This window comes from Chiloscyllium plagiosum, chromosome 3 (genome assembly GCF_004010195.1).
Source record: "Chiloscyllium plagiosum isolate BGI_BamShark_2017 chromosome 3, ASM401019v2, whole genome shotgun sequence".
NCBI classification, from domain to species: Eukaryota; Metazoa; Chordata; class Chondrichthyes; order Orectolobiformes; family Hemiscylliidae; genus Chiloscyllium; species Chiloscyllium plagiosum.
Genome location: NC_057712.1, coordinates 96,490,247 through 96,510,798, shown reverse-complemented (window position 1 = coordinate 96,510,798; position 20,552 = coordinate 96,490,247). Strand labels below are relative to the sequence as shown.

Below are 20,552 nucleotides of genomic sequence, written 5' to 3'. Positions count from 1 at the left end.
ATTGTCTAACTATCACCATTGTTAACAACTAACCCGAGAATGCAACTTTTTTTAAAAAAGGTTTTGTGATTTACACATGAAAGAAGTGAAACTATCACTATATTCTAACAGATGAAAGGCTTAACAGACAATCAATTTTTCATTTACATCACACTGAAAGTTTTTGCTATAAATTCTGTGTTACGATCAAGCCCTCCACTATCAGCTGATGAAGAAGTGTCGCTCCGAAAGCTAGTCTGCTTCCAATTAAACCTGTTGGACTATAACCTGGTGTTGTGTGATTTTTAACTCTTTTGGTAGGTGTTGGTATCTGCAAGTAGTTGTTGCGCTTTCTGCATGTACTCTGCTTTGTCGAGGATGACCGTCATTCTGCCTTTGTCTGCTGGTAGTATGATTATGTTCTTATCGTTTCTTAGTGCTTTTAGTGCTTCCCTCTCCTTGGTGTTGAGGTTATGTGTTTGTCTTTTCCTTTGTCTCGCTGTTTGTTGTGTCTTTTCTGTCAGTCCATTCTGTCACGCCAACTAGCCACGAGAAGACACGACCAGCTACCCTTAGTAGCCACACACGCAGATGACAAGCAACATGAGTTTGACTGGGACAACACTACTATTATAGGACAAGCCAAACAGAGAACAGCCAGGGAATTCCTAGAGGCATGGCACTCATCCACAGATTCAATCAACAAGCACATCGACCTGGACCCAATATACCGGCCACTGCAGCGGACAGCTGGAACTGACAACCGGAAGCGGCAGATTCAAACCACTACAAATGCCAGAAGAAAGATCACAGAAGGGCTTCACAGGAGGCTCCCAAGCACTTTAGGTTGGCAACATGTCATGAGAGGGTCTGCCACAAAAATCAGTTCTGGGATCTCAGTTGTTTGCAATAAATAATCTGGATGAAGCGACAGATGCTACTAATGCCAAAGTCACTGATGACACAAAGAAGGAAAGTAAGTTGTGAAGACAACAAAAAGATGTTACAGAAGGAATTAGATAAGTGAGTGGGTAAAGGTGTGGTGAATGGAATATACTGGAGGAAAATGTAACATTGTCCATTTTGGTAGGAGGATTTTAAAAATGCATTTTATTTAAATGGAGAGAGTTTGCAGAGCTCTGAAATGTGAAGAGATCTGGGTATTCTAATGCATAAATCATAAGAAGGTCATATGCAGGTATAACAATTAATTGTGAAAATTAACAAAATTCATCATGGGTGTCCACTAGACAGAAGTAGGGGACGAGGCAGAGAGTACATCTTGCTCGCAAACCATTTTCAGCCCCAGAAAACATTGGAAGTGGATCCTTTGTGGAGGTTAGCCAAAGTCAAGTCAATGGCAGTGTGGGTGGTCCAGTACTTTGGGGTGGGGGCAAGGAAGTGGTGTAGAAGCACAATACTCGCAGGGAACTTATTTGTGGAGAGAGTGGACAGGCACTTTTGCATCCGTATACATTACCCCAGGATGGTATGTTGCCTCCCAGATGCCACGGTCAAGGCTGGCATGGAATGGCTGCAGGATATTCTGAAAGGGGAGTGGTGAACAGCCAGAGGTTGTGGTTCATGTTGGCACAAAAGACATTGGAAGAGAAATGAGGTCCTGCAAGTAGACTGTAGGGAGTTAGATAGCAAGTTGAAAGGCAGGTCTTCAAAAAGATAGTAATCTCAAGGTTACTTCCAGTGTCACACAGTAGTGACTGTTGGAATAGAAGGACAGAGCAGATGAATGTCTGGCTGTGGAAATTCTGCAGGAGCCGAAAGAATATGAAAGACAAGCTGAGGGCACAGATAGCGATGTGGAAGTATGGTATTATAATTATAACCAAGACTTGGCTGAAAGATGGGCAGGATTAGCAGCTCAATATTTCAGGTTACAGGGTATTCAGACAAGACAGAGGAAGATAGAAGAGGGAGGGGTGGATCACAATATTGCTCAAGGAATTAATTCTGGCAATGTGGAGATAATCAATTGGAAAGGTAATCAAATGAGGCCACGTGGGTAGAAATAAAAAATAGTGCTATTGGGAATGTACTATAGACCCCAAAACAGGGAGACAGAGAGATCAAACATGCAATCATGCTTCAGAGAAATCTAAGAATAATGAAACCATTAATTGTCAGGATTTTATCTACTCAAATATTAACTGGGATAGTTTTAATGTGCAAGATTTGGAAGAGCAAACTTCCTAAATTGCATTCAGGAGAACTTTATTTAGTCAGTTCACAGAAAGCCCCACAACAAGGGGACTGTTCAGGACCCAATAGTCACAAATAAGCCTGGGGGAGCATTTTGGAAATAGTGCCAATAACTCAGATTTAAAGATAATTATGGAAAAGTATCAGGGGGCTAGGAACAGAAATGCTGAACTGGAGAGAGGTGAATTTTACAAAAGGTAAGGAACAATTTGGGCCAAGTTACTGACAGCAATGATACTGCAGATACTGGGAATCAGAAACAAATGCAGAGAATGATGGAGAAACTAAACAAATCTGCCAGCATCTGTTGAGAGAGAAACAGATTTACCGTTGAGAATCTGGTATGCTCTTCTGCAGGAAGAGCTGGGTTCAGATGTCCCAGATAGAAATGCAGAGCACAGTCATAGCAAAAAAGTGATTGCTACTGCTCAGAAAATTTGGGTGATGTTTCTCTCCAGGTGCACTAAGGTCTACATAGTGTTTTTTTAAAAAAAAACTGAATACCAAAGAAAGATTGCTGGAAAGCATGCCCCCAGATCCTAACCAGCAAATAAATCTTAACCTGACTGCCCAAAACAGATGTCAAGGAAGACATTTATTGCAGTTCATTGCATCAATCCAGGACAGCCTGTGTTTTGGACAGTAGAAATAATGTGATAAATACTTGTTCAGATGAAATTTTTAAAATTAACAAGAAACATAATCAGCATATAAGGCATCAGGTTGCATATAGAATCAACCCATAAAGGAACATTACAAGGCTTTAGCAGTAATTTCTTTCATCTTCAGTGACAATATGAGACAAACTGTTCTTTCGCTCATTGAAAATACTTTGACACTGCTACCATGCTGCTAATCCTGGAGATTAATTTGTAGCCAAAGGGCATCACAATGAATATTTATCACTCATACTTCTAACCCGCAGTCATTCTTGTGGTTAAGTTTATGTCTGATTTTGTGAAACATCTGGATAATACTTTCCGTGAGTATAATTTACAGCCAGTATTACAGCATGACAGCATCACTGCCAGTTTAAATATTTTTGAGCAGATAGGCTTTTTTTGTGTCACAAAGATAAAGGAATATTCATATTTCCAACAATAGGACATCCAAGCATCACACTGTGTCTAATTTTCTAATTCACTCATGGGGTGTGGTTCTCACTGGGCAAGCAATTACTGTCTATCTCTATTTGCACTTGAGAAGATGATGGTGAGCTGCCTTCTTGAATCGCGGCAGTCTTTGAGCTGCGGGGAGATCCAGGATTTTGACGCAGCAACACTGAATGGATGACAGCATATTTCCAAGTTAGGACAGTAATGGCTTGTAGGGGAAATTGTAAGTGGTGTCAAGTATTTATGATACTTTAATAATGGTACAAAGATACAGGCAAACACAGGGTAACATGGACTGAGGAAAGGCAGTTCTGGTTACATTTATGGTTCTGCTTCCATTGATATACAGGCTATTTCACGATTCACCATGAATGAAACTAATTGTTTTTCTGCTATCTATATTAACTTATGGATGTAAGTTTGCTCAATGAGCTGGAAGGTTTGTTTCAGATGTTTCGTCACCATATTAGGTAACTTCATCAGTGAGCCTCTGTAGAGCCATTGGTGGTATGTCCCGCTTCCTATTTTTGTGTCTAGGTTTCTTTGGGTGGGTGATGTCGTTTCCGGTTCCTTTTCTCAGAGGATGGTAGTTAGGGTCCAAATCGAAATGTTTAATGATAGAGTTCTGGTTAGAATGCCTGTATATAAGGATACTAGTGATAGTGGGTCATGTCTTTTTTGTGGCTAGTTGATGTTCATGTATCCTGGTAGCTAGTTTTCTGTCTGTTTGTCCGATGTAATGTTTGTTACAGTCCTTGCAAGGTATTTAGTAAATGACATTCATTTTGCTTGTTGTTTGTACAGGTTTTTTTTAAGTTCATTAGCAGCTGTTAAGTGTGTTGGTGGGTTTGTGGACTACCATGCTGCCAAGAGGTCTGCACAGTCTGGAAGTCATTTCAGAGATGTTTTTGATGTAAAGTGGCTAGGGTTTCTGGGCAGGTTGTGACTTCTTGTTGCTGAGGAATTGGTGGACTGTATTTATTGGGTACCCGTTCTTCTTGAATACGCTGTATAAGTAATTTTCTTTTTCTCTTCGTAATTCCTCGATGGGGTTAATGGTAGCCCACTAAACTATGAACACACTTAAACAGCAGCTAATGAACTTGAAAGACCCCATACAAACAACAAGCTAAACAAATGTCCTTTACAAAATACCTTGCAAGGTCTGTAGCAAACACTACATCAGACAAACAGGCAGAAAATGAGCTACCAGGATACATGAACATCAACTAGCCACAAAAAAGACATGACCCACTATCACTAGTATTCTTACATACAGACAAAGAAGGACACCACTTTGACTGGAACAACACATCCATCCTAATACAAGCCAAACAGAGACACACACGAGAATTCCTTGAAGCATGGCATTCCAACTGGAACCCTATCAATAAGCACATTGATTTGGACCCCATCTACCATCCTCTGAGAAAACAAACTGGAAATAACATCACCCGCCCAAGTAAACCTAAACACATAAATAGAAAACGGGACATACCACCAGTGGTTCACTGGAGGCTCAGTGATGATGTTCCTTAGTATGCTGGCGAAACATCTGAAAACAAACCTTGCAGCTCTACAAGCAAACTTACATCCTGGACCACAATCAGAACTACAAATCTTTTCAAAAGCTGCGAGTATTAACTTATGTTTGGGATATTATATGTCCAACTTTGTTGACTCTAAACCTGTTTATCAATATTCTTAGCATATTTGTTTGACTCAGTCTTACTTCTAATAAACTCATTGTTAAAATTCATGAAAATGGACAACACTGGCTGGACCAGTATTAATGCCCCCGTCTCTAGTTGACCTCGAGACAGTGGTGGCAAACTGCATTCTGTAACTGCTGCTTTCAATTTCATGCAGGTAGACCCATAATTCCTTTAGGGACTCAGTTACACTAAAGGAACAGTGAGATATTTGAAATTTAGGATGACAAGTGACTTGAAGGGGAACTTGTGGGGTGGTGCTCCAATGCATCTGCTATCTCTGTTCCTTCTTGATGCACAGTGGAAGGTGCTGTCTACGGATCTTTGGTGAATTTCTGCTGTGCACCTTATCGATCATACAGATGGCTACTACTGAGTGTCAATGATAGAGGGAATGGATGCTTGTGGATCTGGTGCCAATCAAACATGCTGCTTTGTCTTAGGCGGTGTCAAGTTTCTTGTGGGTTGTTGGAGCTGCACTTATCCAGGCAAGTGGGGAGTATTCCATCTCACTTCTGATATATGCCTCGTAAATGGTGGGTAGGCTTTGGGGAGTCAGGAGGTGTGCTACTTGCTGCAGTATTCCCAGTTTCTGCCTGTATTTAATTGGCAAGATCCATTTGAGTTTCTGTCAGTGGTATTGAATGTCAGGGATCAGTAGTTGGAATGTTAGATTGCGTGGTGTGAATGTTATTTATCATTTGTCAGCCAAGCCTGGATATTGTCAAAATCTTGTTGCATTTGAGCCTGGACTGCTTCAGTATCTCAGGAATTGCGAATGGGGATGAACATTGTGCAATCATCTGCAAACATCTCCACATTTGGCCTGTTGATGCAGGAAAGGTCATTGATGAAGCAGCTGAAGATAGTTGGGCCTAGAACACTATCCTGAGGAACTGCTGCAGAGATGTCCTGGAGCCGAGGTGACTGACCTTCACAAACACAACCTTCATGCTCAGAATGACTCTAACCAACAAAGCTTTCTCCCCCATTTCCAATTGAATTTAGATTTGCTTGGGCTCCTTGATGTCACACTCAATCAAATATCACCTGATGTCAAGAAGAGTCACTCTCACTTCAGCTTTGGAGATCAACTCTTTTGTCTGTTTTTGGCGATAGGGTGTAATGAGGTTAAGTGCTGTGGCTCTGGTTAAACCCACACCAAGCATCAGTGAGTGAGCTATTACTGAGCACATGCTGCTCGATAATATTGTTGATGACACTTTCCATCATTTTGCTGATGATTGAGAGTAGACTGATGAAGGTGGTAATTGGCCAGGTTGAACTTATCCTGCCCAGGTCACACCTGGGTAATTTTTCACATTCTTGAGTAGATGCCAGTGTTGTAATTGTATTGGAACACGTTATCTAGGGACATAGGAAGTGCCACTGCACAAGTCTTCAGTACTTCAGTAATGTTGTCAGCGCCCATCGCCTTTGCAATATCCAGTGTCTCCAACTGTTTCTTGATATCACACAAAGTGGACTGAATCGGCTTAAAATTTGCATTGCTGATGCTTGGGACATTTAGAGGAGGCCAAATTGGATCATTCATTCAGCACTGTTGTTGTATAAAGTTCAGCCTGATCTATATCACTGATGAGCTGGGCATCCTCATCATTGGATATGTGTCGAGCCTCCTCCTCTTGATAGTTGTTTAATTATCCCAATCATTCATGACTGGGTGTGGCAGGACTGCAGAGGTGTGCAGTAATGAGTAGGTGACTTCCTTGGTCATGTTTTTAGACCGGAATATCATGAGTCTTCATATGATACTAAGTCTATGTTGAGAACTCCCAGGGCAACTCCCCCCTGCCTGTATACCACTAGGTCACCACCTCTGGTGGGTCTGCCCTACTGGTGGAGATGGTGGTGTTCTGTTTGGGTCATTGTCTGTTAGCCTTACTCTTGAAATCATTCCTGTGTCAGGCTGTTTCTTAACTAGCCTGTGAGACAACTCTCCCACTTTTGACACAAGTCTCTAGATTTCAATAAGGACTTTACAGGGTCAACACGGCTGAATTTTCTGTTGTCATCCCTGATGCCTCAGTCAACACCAGGTAGTTTCTCTGTAGTCATATTTTGAGACATTCTTAATACGACCGAGCAACCTTCAGAGAGTAGTTAGGATCAAATACAACATTATGGGTCTAAAGCCATATCTCGGCCAGTCCAGATGAGAATGGCAGTTTCCCTACCCTAAATGACATTAGTCAGCCAAATAGGTTTTCATGGCAATGGACAGTGGCTTCGCAGTCACCATGATTAGGGCAATCGATGCTTAGCAAGGGAACCTGAGTGCTAGAAGTACTAGCACCAACTTGCATAAATGATGGTCACTCTTCTTATGCAAGATGAATCAGGTCGGAAAGTTCATCCTTACTTTGGCCAATCTTTCACAACCTATAACAGATCTTTTGAAATAAAAACTGGCATTGGTATCTGAGTCAGCACAAGACTGCAGCTTTTAAAAAGGTAAAAGAGAAATTACTTTCTATTTATCATCTAGCACGTTACAATCCAGGTTCATTCACTATAACTACATCATCTACAGGAAATGGGAGCAGGCCTAAAGTATAACTGTCAGAACACGAAAAGTGGTCTGTTTTACATAGAAAGCTATGACAGAGACTGAAGAGACTTACACTAGTATAGAGAATGAAGCGTTAGTGCTAAGGATGTGAAAGGTTTGCAGAATACCTCAGTGGACTGAAGTCTGTGGTTGAGACAAACTACAAGCCCTAGGCAACCTTTTTGAGTTCAAAATAAATCTCAGTAATGCCTCTACGCATGAAAATAGTCAATACTCCAGGCAAGACACAGGTAACAGGAGATACAGTCTCAAAGTAGCAGTGGATCAGGCAGAAAAAGAAGGTTTATTCTTTGTCGAAGTGGAGTTCTATTCTATAGATATCAGATACTGAAGGAAAGTCAGATGAAAACAGAATCTGACAAAAGAATGCACAAAAATCAGTCAACTCTGGCTGCAAGGATAATCAAAATATAGTCTGGCAGAGCAAGTGCTGAAAAGGCACATGAGCAGAATCATCACTTGGCAATTTCTTGATGTACGACTGTAAAACTGCTAATGCAAAGTCAATGCAAAGAGAAATCCTAAGGATAGTGCATGCGGGACATCTAAGGAATCTTGAAGTACACAGCAAGAGCACAACCAATGTGGCGGCCAAGAACATCAAAAGACATATGGGATTACATTCTGTCATGCCACACATGCACCTTACAAATTAAGTTACTATACAGCCAAAAATTTTGTCAAGATTTCCAGAAATGTCATGAGAGAGGCTAGCAACAGATTTATTTAATTTTACAGAGATGTATCTAGTCCAATTCAATTCTTATTCAAGATGGACTGAAGTGACAAGTCAACCAAAGCAGATTCAGTGACTAAAGCGCTGGAAAAGATCTTTGACAGACATGGTTCTGAGGAGAATTAGTATTGGATTAAGTATTCAATTCATGAATGAGGATTTGTGGATGCTTGTTAAATCATTCTACTATCTGGCAAGGTAAATCTATCCAGTCAAATTTATTGTCTGCTAAAAACCTCAAGGAAGAGAAATTTTAGCTCATCACAGAAACTTTCTCAGCAAAGTTGTCTCAAGGCAGGCATCACCAGGTGACAAGACCAAGACTAGAGGAAGGTCAAACAATCAGAGAAAAGCCATAGCAAAAAGCAGCATACAAGATAAAACTCTGGATACAAACATCCTGCCCAATCTAAAGGTAAGGGCGGATAGTATGTTTAAGAACCAGGAAGTCAGAAGGGCCATTCCGGAGGAACAGGAAGACATTGATGTTATTTCAGCCAAGTAGTGTAATTGAGTTTGATTATCACAGGATGTGCAACAGTTATAGACATACTACGTCACATTGTTGTACCACTTTGTACAGTATTCCATAAACACCATCATCCCACCCTAGCACTGATCTCACACAAATCAGAATGGGACATCCAGTCAGAGTCCTGTATTGGCTCAGCCTGTGAGGGTCAGACTTTGGGAGGGAGGGGATGGGAGAAATGGTATTAATAGTAACAATGACATTAATGGTTACAATGACTAAGTAAGTAAGTGAAAGTAAACTACTGTAAATAAAGGAGGGTTACAGTATATAAGTACTTGAAGACTCATGATTGCATATGTTGACAATGCCACTGTTAGGTGACAAATAGGAGGGAATGCCAGCTCTCTAGTGGCACTGTCTGTATAACTACACTGTTGGGATGAGTCAAACTCCTGAGCATTGGCTCACTGAAATTAAATGCACATTTTGCCTTCTGCTGCAATAATCGTTAAAAAGACATTTCAGTACAACAGCGGACACCAGAACAGTTTGTGTTGCACTTTGAACAATACCATAAAAATATTTAATACTCTCATGTTGAAAAGATATTGGGTACCCAAGTCTTATTTTTACCACTTTGGGTAGATTGTAAAATTTGCTGTTGGATAGAGAAGCAACTACAATACATAAAACAAATTGGTTTAAAAATGGGTCAAATCCACCGAAGGTCTTGTTATTTCATACTGTTACCACAGATGGTGATGGCACTAAATGTTACAAAGGAAACATAAGCAGAGCTCTGCCTACAGATGTGCCAAAGCACTTTCGAAGAACTCACTTTTGCTGATGTCACTGGTGCTATCTTTGCAACCATCTGAGCATTGACATCGCACATTCTAACCACCCAAGATACTCAAGGCTGCTATCTGAATTTGCAGGGAGCAGTATTAACATAAAGCTCATGACAAAGCAAATGAGTCTCAAACACCAATATTTCAAAACACCCTTCTTATTAAAGATGACAATACTGTCTATACATCTCAAGCAACAAATTATATTTTACAGCACCTTTAGTGTGAGAAAACACCCCCAGACATGTCCTTACAAAAAATTCAAAATAAAGTATAACACCAAACCACACAAAGAAATATAAAGTTACAGACTAAAAGAATGTGAGCTAGAGAGGCAAAGAGTGGAGACAGGGAACTGCAGGGCTTCTAGCTGAGACAATTGAAGGTGTGGCCACAAATGGTGGAGTGATAATGATTGGAAATTTACAAGGGACCAGATTTGAAGGGATGTCGAATTAGAGGAGTTTGTAGATATCTATCGCAAAGATGTTATTGTAAATTGCCTTACCAGTCTCATTATGTGAGGATAAAATAAAGTAGGCCACCAATTTTCATTCATCTAGTTGGAAATCCATTGTCTATTACAATGAATTATGCTTAACCTACAAAGTGACAGCTGAGAGAAACCTCAGATTACTGTGATCAAGCAACTTCCTTCTTTAGCTCGCTTTCAGAAATGTACATTTATTGGGCATATTTAGTGTAACGAAAAGTTCTGAAATGTCTCACAGAGATGTGTTGCACATAGACGAATACCAACTCATGAAAGAAAATATTAAGCAAGACAACCAAAAGCTTGGTAAAAGGACATAATTTTAAGGATGAGAAGAAATTAAAGAGGCAGAGGAATTTAAGGAACTCTGTCAACACTCAGTTCAGTCAATTTGGTTTACTTTTAAAATATATACCTCACCACAAGAGATTAAAAGTAGACGTAGACGGTACCCTGTGTAAAGAGTAGGCAAGTTTCCAGACTGTCAGATCATGCTGAGAGTAAATCTTTACACTCAGGAACATCGTAGGGCAAAGTTTAGAATATCTAAACTACATGTCCTCAACTTAAGCGATTTTAAGAAGGCTTTTGATTGCACCAACTGGCAGTCAGTCTGGTACATGATAAGGCAGGTATGGCATCCCAGACGAATATGCTACCGTTGTAAAAAGGTGCCATATCCAGTTTTTGCAACAAGATTAATATGGGCACCATGGACTCTCTTAAACATATTCTCAGGCATACAGGAAGGCTACATGCTCTTCTCATTTCTTTGCCTCCTGGTTATTGAATTGATCATGAGTAAGGTGATGCAGATTTTAGCATCCAGCGACAACACCATTTTTGAAGGACCTGGATTTCATAGATGACATTGCCTTGTTGGCCAAAAAATGGTTTTCTTCAGGCCAATATTCTATAAGGCAATAAGGCCCCCACACACTGGGCAACAGAAGAGCTTCCCCAATCTGGAAGCAACATTTCGAGGAAGGCTGGTGTAGAAACTGATGCCCATATAAGAATCAGCAAAGCAACAGCTCTAAGCCAATGCATATTGTGTACACTTCCAACACCATCAGCACAGCTATGAAGCAGCTACTCCACATATCTATACTAATACCAGACAGAATCCAGGTCGGTGATATATGGAAAAGAACAGCAAAGGTGTCATGCAAGTTGGACATCTTTCACCATCACACAAAGGGACATCATCAAAACGAAGAACTGCAGCAGACTATTAGAGGCACATGTGGGGTATTGTGGTGAAGATAACTGAAACTGATGAGACGCAAACTTTATGTCCTGGACATACACTCTGACAGACTGGTAGTAGAATGGATACCACCAGATGTAAAAAGATAATGAAGCTAGCCAAGGAAGACCTGGCAAACTACATTTAAGAATGACCTTCAAGAATGGGACACCCCAGGACCTGATCAGGTGTACCCGAGAACTCTGTGGGAAGCCAGGGAAGTGATTGCTGGGCCTCTTGCTGAGATATTTGTACCATCGATAGTCACAGGTGAGGTGCCAGAAGACTGGAGGTGGGCTAACATGGTGCCACTCTTTAAGAAGTATAGTAAGGACAAACCAGGGAACTATAGACCACCGAGCCTGATGTCAGTGGTGGGCAAATTGTTGGAGGGAATCCTGAGGGACAGGATGTACATGTATTTGGAAAGGGAAGGACTGATTAGGGATAGTCAGCATGGCTTTATGCCTGGGAAATCATGTCTCACAAACTCGATTGAGATTTTTGAAGAAGTAACAAAGTGGACTGGTGAGGGCAGAGCAGTAGATGTGATCTATATGGACTTCAGTAAGGCATTCGACAAGGTTCCCCTTTGGAGACTGGTTAGCAAGGTTAGATCTTATGGAATACAGGGAGAACTCGCCATTTGGATACAGAACTGGCTCAAAGGTAGAAGACAGAGGGTAGTGGTGGAGGGCTGTTTTTCAGACTGGAGGCCTGTGACCAGTGGAGTGCCACAAGGTGCTGGGTCCTTTACTTTTTGTCAAGTATATAAATGATTTGGATGCAAGCATAAGAGGTATAGTTAATAAGTTTGCAGATTTATGGGTGGCACGGTGGCTCAGTGGTTAGCACTGCTGCCTCACAGCGCCAGGGTCCCAGGTTCGATTCCAGCCTTGGGTGACTGTCTGTGTGGAGTTTGTACATTCTCCCTGTGTCTGCGTGGGTTTCCTCCAGGTACTCCGGTTTCCTCCCACAATCCAAAGATGTGTGGGTCAGGTGAATAGGCCATGCTAAGTTGTCCATATTGTTAGGTGCATTAGTCGGGGGGGGTTACTCTTCAGAGGGTCGATGTGGACTTGTTGGGTCGAAGGGCCTATTTCCACACTGTAGGGAATCTAATCTAATCATGACACCAAAATTGGAGTGTAGTGGACAGCGAAGAAGGTTTCCTTAGATTACAACAGGATCTTGATCAGATGAGCCAATGGGCCGAGAAGTGGCAGATGGAGTTTAATTCAGATAAATGCGAGGTGCTGCATTTTGGGAAAGCAAATCTTAGCAGGACTTATATTCTTAATGGTAAGGTCCTAGGGAGTGTTGCTGAACAAAGAGACCTTGGAGTGTAGGTTCATAGCTCCTTAAGTGGAGTCGCAGGTAGATAGGATAGTGAAGGCGGCATTTGGTATGCTTTCTTTTATTGGTCAGAGTATTGAGTACAGGAGTTGGGACATCATGTTGTGGCTGTACAGGACATTGGTTAGGCCACTGTTGGAATATTGCGTGCAATTCTGTTCTCCTTCCTATTGGAAAGATGTTGTGAAACTTGAAAGGGTTGCCAGGGTTGGAGGATTTGAGCTATAGGGAGAGGCTGAACAGGTTGGGGCTGTTTTCCCTGGAGCGTCAGAGGCTGACGGGTGACCTTATAGAGGCTTACAAAATTATGAGGGGTATGGATAGGACAAACAACAAAGTCTTTTCCTTGGGGTCGGGGAGTCCAGAACTAGAAGCCATAGGTTTAGGGTGAGAGGGGACAGATATAAAAGGGACCTAAGGGGCAATATTTTCATGCAAAGGGTGGTATGTGTTTGGAATGAGCTGCCAGAGGATGTGGTGGTGGCTGGTACAATTGCAACATTTAAGAGGCAGTTGGATGGGTATATGAATAGGAAGGGTTTGGAGGGATATGGGCTGGGTGCTGGCAGGCGGGACTAGATTGGGTTGGGACTGGATTAGTCGGCATGGACAAGTTGGTCTGAAGGGTCTCTGTCTTCGGCATGGACAAGTTGGTCTGAAGGGTCTCTGTCTATGCTGTACATCTCTATGACGCTATGACTCTATGACCAACTGGACTGAAGCCAAAGAGATTGTAAAAGACCAGGGCTGATGGCAAAGTGACAATGCTGGAGGAACCAAGTCTAAGTCTTCACCACAATATAATATTCCCTGTGATGGAAATGTAACTGTAGTGCATTATAATCACAAACCTTTGACTTTCTTAAAGCAATCAAGTGAAACATTCTTTTACTGTATTGTGAATTGAAGAATAGCTTGGTTATTCAAAAACTAAAATGGAAACACTTTGCTTAATCATTTAGTCAACCAGATTGTCTGCAAATCTGCATTAATGACATGCAAAGGTACGCATGCATACACATACCCACGCAGACACACATGCACAACACATCCCTGTGAGAACTGTTGCTCTTATAGGACAAGAAATAATACTGGTGACATTTTGAGGAAAAGATGCAAGTCACAAACACGGTGTATCTGCAAAAGAAACAAATGGGACTGAAACAATTTGAAAAAAAAACACATGGTTCACAAAAGGTCTGTCATTACTCCAAGAGTAAAAGGTCAACCTTGCAAAATCCTTCTGCTTCCAGTCATGCATATGTGCAGTATGGAGGACAGGCTATTTTCGCCTCAGATGTAATCTCACAATCAGTGACTCAATTATCCACAGATACATGTCTCAAAACACATGTAGAATTGAACACAGGAGATTAAAATATGACTTCAGGAAGACTGAAACCAGATGAAACAAAACCACATCACTTTGCTCCTCATCAAACCCCAGATATATCAATGTTCTTTGTGTTACACAGGGAATTGAATATGCTTGGCAGCTAGAAGGATGTCTACCTGTGTTGAGGCATGAAAAGGCAAGATCTTGCTGTTGGGACAAGCTACACTCATACAAAAGAACTGGTCGGTATACACTTGATCAACAACCAACATTTTGGAGACTGGGCCTCAGGTAGTAATACCCTCAAAATCAAGAAACCTTAGAGTTCACTCCCACCCTAGAATCTAAGCATGAAGATCAGGTTGATGCTTCGTGCAGAACTGAGCAACAGCTCTACTGTACTGATAGATTTTAAGAGGATATCAATGGGTTGGTGGAATAGGTGGTGAAGTAGCAGATAAAATTCTGGACTGAGAAGTCTGACATGATTAATTCATATAGACAGAACACAAAGAGTAAGATAAAATAAAGCAGCTCCAGGAGCAGAGAGATCTGGGTGTATGTGTGTAAATTAATAATTGAAGATAACTGTTCTATGTTCTATAACAGGACAGATTAGCGAGTGATTAGTAAAACACAAGGAATCTGGGCAATTTACGATGAACCTTTATAAAACTCTGATTAGACCTCATCTGGAATATTGCATCCAGTTCTAGACACTTTTAGGAAGGATGTGAATGCACTAGAGGAGGACTGCAGAAAAAAGATTCATGAAACTGGTTCCAGTGATGAGGAACCTCTGTTATATCAAAGAATGATTGAAGAAGTTGGGACTCTTCCTTGGAGAAAGAAGTTTAAAAGATTTGCCAAAGGTCTTCAAAGTCATGTGACATTACAGACTAGGTCAAAAGAAACTGTTCCATTAATGGGAGGGACTAAAAAACAGAGGACACTGATTTCCGATGTCTGACCAAAAAGGCAATGGCACAGTGAAGAAGAATCTATTCCCTTACCCAAAATGGTTATGGTCTGAGAATGTGGAGAAGGTTGACGCCTTCAACATAGAAAAGGTTAATTATCTGAAGTGAAGAAAATTGCAAGGCTATGGGGGTGAGAACAGGGAAGTGAAACTGGAGGAGTTTCTCTTCTCAGAAGCCAGCACAAACAGGAGAGGTTGATGGCTCATTCTGCATCACAATCATTCTCTGGCTTTATTACATACCTCCCATTATAAAGCTGTGAAACTAGTTATTTAGAAACATGTTGAAGTATTTGAAAAATTCCTTAGTTACTGATATTTGAATTATTGTTGTCCAAACATGACACACAACAACTCCAGGGATTTTGCCAAAAGACAAATCTGAACTGTGGTATGTAATAAGTTAGTGTTGCATGTATTGTCATGACATTTAAAAAGCTCAGTCAATTGCACTACTGAAAGTAACATTTGCAATGAAACTCACATCAAGACAACAGGAGATAGCATTACCTGCTTACAGTTTTAGACTAGGAAACATAAAATGTACAGCTGACAGATTTCTTGTTCTTAATTCCTCATAGCTGTAATTAAAAGTTTAAATATCCACATTATTTTAATATCATGCTGTGGAAATGCTGAAAGATGAAGATCCAACTAAAAAGAGATAGAATCAACTCCCAATTCATTATGACCTTTGTTGACATGGTGATACTTAGATTTCTTTCACAAGGTCTCCAGAAACTAGTCTTGGAATCTTGTATGTAAATTGAGAAGTGCCTTTCAAACTTACCTTTCTCACAATACCTATTGCATTCTCTGCTGGTCAGGCATACCTCCCAGTTTTAAATAATTATTCAACCAAAAAGAGAGTCCCAGATCTTCTGCAGAGCTACAATCGTCACCTGATTGCTGCTCAACTTGAACGTTTTTTCTGCCCTGATGCTGTTGTGTTATTCTGGCTGGTTCTTCTGAGCCTGACACATTTTAAGAAGGCACAGCGTACAGTCCCACAAAGTGCTTCATCTTAGAGCAGTAGCATTGGGGTTAACACTAGAAACATCCCCTTTTTAATGATACTAATTGCCATTAGGCAACTCTAAATGTCTCGGATGAAAAGGATGAATGGGTTGGGTGGAAGGTTGGGCAGATGGGTGAGCTAAGTAGGTAGGACAGCAGGAGGTCAAGGTGTGTGAGCTGCATAAGGTGGGCAGTTGGGTCAGCTCAAGAAGGGTTGTCAGGAGCGAGGCTCCTCGGTTTGGTTCAGACAGGTTTGTGGAGGCTAGTCAGCCTGGGTGGTGGGGGATGGGGGGGCAGTTAGTCCGATTGGATGCTCATCACTTTGGATCAGAGGTGTAGTTGGATGTTGGGAACGATTTAGGTTGGAGGGGATGTTATTGGGTAGTGGAGGCTAGTCAGGTCTGGTAAGAAGCATTTGTGAGGTGGGGGTTGGTAAAGAGGAGTCTGGGTGAGAAATCAGACCCCCACATTAGTGTGAGCGATTAAGGGAGCGGCAGGTGTGGGGAGATCAGTTCTGTCATTGCACAACTGTTAAACATATATTTGTCTATCTGAGTATCTGTGGAGGTAAGTCAAAACCGTCTGCTGGGAAGCAGGAGAATTGCACTTCAGAAATTAAAACTTCTTCCTGGACAATTCCCATAGAAGATAACTTAATAGGACTCCCGCTAGACTCTGACCTCCATCTTAGCTCTTCCATCTGGTCTCTGATGATGTGTGCCAAACTGGAGCATTTTATTTATCTTGACCAATAGTGGGAGATATTTTAGAGTAGAGGGTGAATAAAAGAAGCTACATTCCACAGAAAAACAAACTCAGTTGCAAAAATGATTGAAAATATTTTAAAAATTGAAATCCAAAGTGATAATTTGAAGTTCACCCATTTGGTTGCCTGGAAACAGAAGCCTCGGTCAAATTCATTTTTCATGAACTTTCCATTTTGGGTTGTCTACATTGAGTTTGCAATGAATGCTGGACCTTTACAGATCCAAATACAATATAAAGCTTCAATTATTCACACATAAGCCTGGTTCCCTGGTTTATCCAACTCTGACTGACTTGATCTAAACTCTTAATTCCTGTGCAATTTTTACATCACCTTCAAACTTGTAAATAGTTCCACATAATCCTTTAATTAAGAGAAAGTGAAGACTACAGATGCTGGAGAGTCAGAGTTCAAAAGTGGTGGCACTGTAAATCTCAGCAGGTCAGGCAGCGTCTGAGGAGCAGGAGAGTCTACGTGTTATCGTATTCCTGACGAAGGGCTTACACCCCATATGTTGACTCTCCTGCTTCTTGACGCTGCCTGACCTGCTGTGCTTTTCCTTTAATTAAAAACATTAACTGCAACAGTCTCAAAATGGAGCCTTTTGGAACTCCTATCATGATCTGAAATCCTACAAATAAAATCCCAAATCAACGCCACCTCTTCTGGCTGCAAGGTGAAAAATGGTCACTGATCAAGCATAACACACCAATTATATTCATAAAGAATCAAGGTATGCCAATGGAAGTGTATCTCTGCACTAATAGTGATGAAAATATTAAATATGCCAAATTAATTTTCTCTGAATATAGTCTCTACAATAAAAAAAAGTAGGTAATACCAAACTAGTATAGGTCTGCTGAGAAATTAACAGCACAATTTGCTTGCTAGATTTTGTATATTTATTTAAAACACAGAAAATAGGTAATGTATTTTCAGTATTTTTAAAATGATTGTATAAAGGGTAAGTGTGAATCAGTAAATGAGATAGTTCACATCATCATTGGGAAGTGATGCAAGATCACATGATTGTTAGGAGATGGTTCTCTCCAGCAACCTCAGGTGAGTTATGTCTTGACTTGCATATATTGTGTGTTTACTATGTTTGAATAAAAAGGTAACATTTGGTCCTAAACCTAAAATACTCCACTAATATTTACCAATCTCTCTCCTGCATGAAAGACAACAGCAGAGGGCAAAAGCAACAGATGATGAACATGCTTAAGGATTACGGCATGATAATTGGTATTGTTGTGAGTGAAATATCTGATTGGTAGAGTGTTGGCCAAGAATGAAGCAAAATGCAAAATCAGTAGCTTCAGATTTACATTAAGCCTAAAGCAAAATACTAGATACTGGAAATCTGAAATAAAAAGGAGAAAACGCTGAAAATACTCCGCAGCAGGTCTGCAGCATTTGTGGAGAAAGAAACGAGAGTCGTGAGTTCTGATGCAAAGTCTTGAATTCTCAATTCTTTTCTCTTTCACAGATGCTGCAGAACTTAGAGTATTCTCAGCATCTTTGCCTTTTGATTCAGAAATACATAAATGTTTAGCTTTTCAAGCCTTTCTTTAAAAAAGTGGTCCTGACTGCCAACATAGAGTAATAGAGATGTACAGCACAGAAACAGACCTTTTAGTCCAACTCATCCATGCCGACCAGATATCCTAATCTAGTCCTGTTTGCCAGTACTTGGCCTATATCCCTCTAAACTCTTCCTAGTCATATACTCATCCAGATATTTTGTAAATGTTGTTATTATACCAACATCCACCACTTGCTCTGGCACCTCATTCCATACATGCACAACCTTCTGCCTGAAAATGTTGCCCCTTAAGTCGCTTTTAAATCTTTCCCCCACCCTAAACCTATGCCTTCTGGTTCTGGACTCCCCAACCCCAGGGAAAAGATCTTGTCTATTTACCCTATCCATACCCCTCATGATTTTATAAACCTCTATAAGGTCACCCTTCAGCCTCCGACGCTCCAGGGAAAACAGCCCCAGCTTATTCAGCCTCTCCCTATAGCTCAAAAGCTCCAACCCTGGCAACACCCCTGTAAATCTTTTCTGGACCCTTTCAAGTTTCACAACATCCTTCCAATAGAAGGGTTTCAATGTGAAGGATTTCATTCTGAACACAGTGCAAAATAATAACTCTGCACATATAAGAAACACTATGTTTAATATGCCTGAACAAGAGACAGCTACATTATTTTTCATACATATGGAAAAAATCCCTGATCAGCCGAGTGTTTCAGTTCCTGCTTTTCCTCTACAGCTTAATATTTTATACAATCACCTTGCTAAATGGAAGTTACTAGCACTCAAGAATGGCCAATAGTCTGTACCTGAATATATGTAGAGGTGGAGTGGAAAGCATTGACAAGTAACTGAAATAAACGAAGTAACTGAATGAAAACAGATACAGAACAGTAAAAGTCAACAATCAATGGAATTCAACAATTTCCTGCCCTTCAAACTCTTCTTTCACCTTCCCATTCTATTTGGATAATGTAAGACACACTCACAATCAAATACATCTTTTTTCATTACCAATGGGACCAAACTAATGATACCCAATACTCAAGGCTGAAAATCCTACTTAAAACATGTTCATACCTTAAGCAACTTTGGGATCCCAATCCTCTCTCACACTCCTAATTTTTTCTGGCCTTCAATGGATGGTGCTTTCTGGTTTTAAATATAAGAAGCTGGTTTTAACAAAACAACAAAAAAAATGTAAAACAATCTTATCATGGTCACCAAAACATGAAAAGTACACATGTGGCCAGAAAAGAAAAGGTTTAATTTATATGCTTCAACCTATGGTAGCTTTTCTTTGCATGTCTTGCTAAATGAAAACTGATCAAAAACCCTTTCAAAAGAACAACTGAAACATTAAAATAATCTGGATATTTTCAGCAAGGCCACTACAGCAATAAACAGTAAGATCCTTGACTAAAGTTTTTTCTTTGCCCAGGAAACTTAATACCAACTACAGTGTGTTTCACCTCTTCAACCATTTAAGATCAGCTAACTAAACATCTTGTTCTGTTTGGCTTCGCACCACAATGTAACAATTTAAGAAGGCAAGACTGAGAACACACTGTAGGGAAAGAATTTCTCAAAAAATACATCATAATTTCATCCAAATATGTGGACTGGTACTATCCAAGTTATATTGTTTCAGTAACACATTTGAGCAGGGTTTTCAACAGGTTTTCATTCCATTCACAACACAAAGGAATCTCAATTGAAATTCTATTACTCCAGTACGCTTTCAATATCCTGTGTTATATAGACTGTGTAGAAATTTACATTTTAAAAATACAATTGAAAAGGAGTTGATAGAAGGTAAATAGAAAAATCAGGATAAATTATAGATTATCTGTTAATCTGTTGATGTTATAACTCACTGGAGTAACACACTGGAAATTGAGCCCTGCTATCCATGGAGTTGTCACAAAAGGTAAAGATTTAATCAAGAATGCAAAATTCCACAATGAACCTGACTTTCAGATCCAGATTGACAGAAAGCACGGACCACATTTTTGGACTAAACAAGAATCACCATTTATTACAAGTAATTAGAACTCTTGCTGCAGGCAAACAATTATAAACTGCTGGTGCATAACATAACTAATTAAAACTTTAATCCCATTTTAAACTCCCACTTA

At 40.4% G+C, this 20,552-nt stretch overlaps 1 long non-coding RNA gene across 1 annotated transcript; it reads right to left on the bottom strand.

The window, feature by feature from the left end:
• Positions 1-6,573: 6,573 nt before the first annotated feature.
• Positions 6,574-20,315, bottom strand: LOC122548174. The gene is made up of 3 exons (XR_006311184.1): positions 19,495-20,315; positions 19,337-19,342; positions 6,574-6,584 (listed from the first exon to the last, which is right to left on the bottom strand). It is a non-coding gene; the product is annotated as an uncharacterized LOC122548174 (long non-coding RNA).
• Positions 20,316-20,552: the final 237 nt, after the last annotated feature.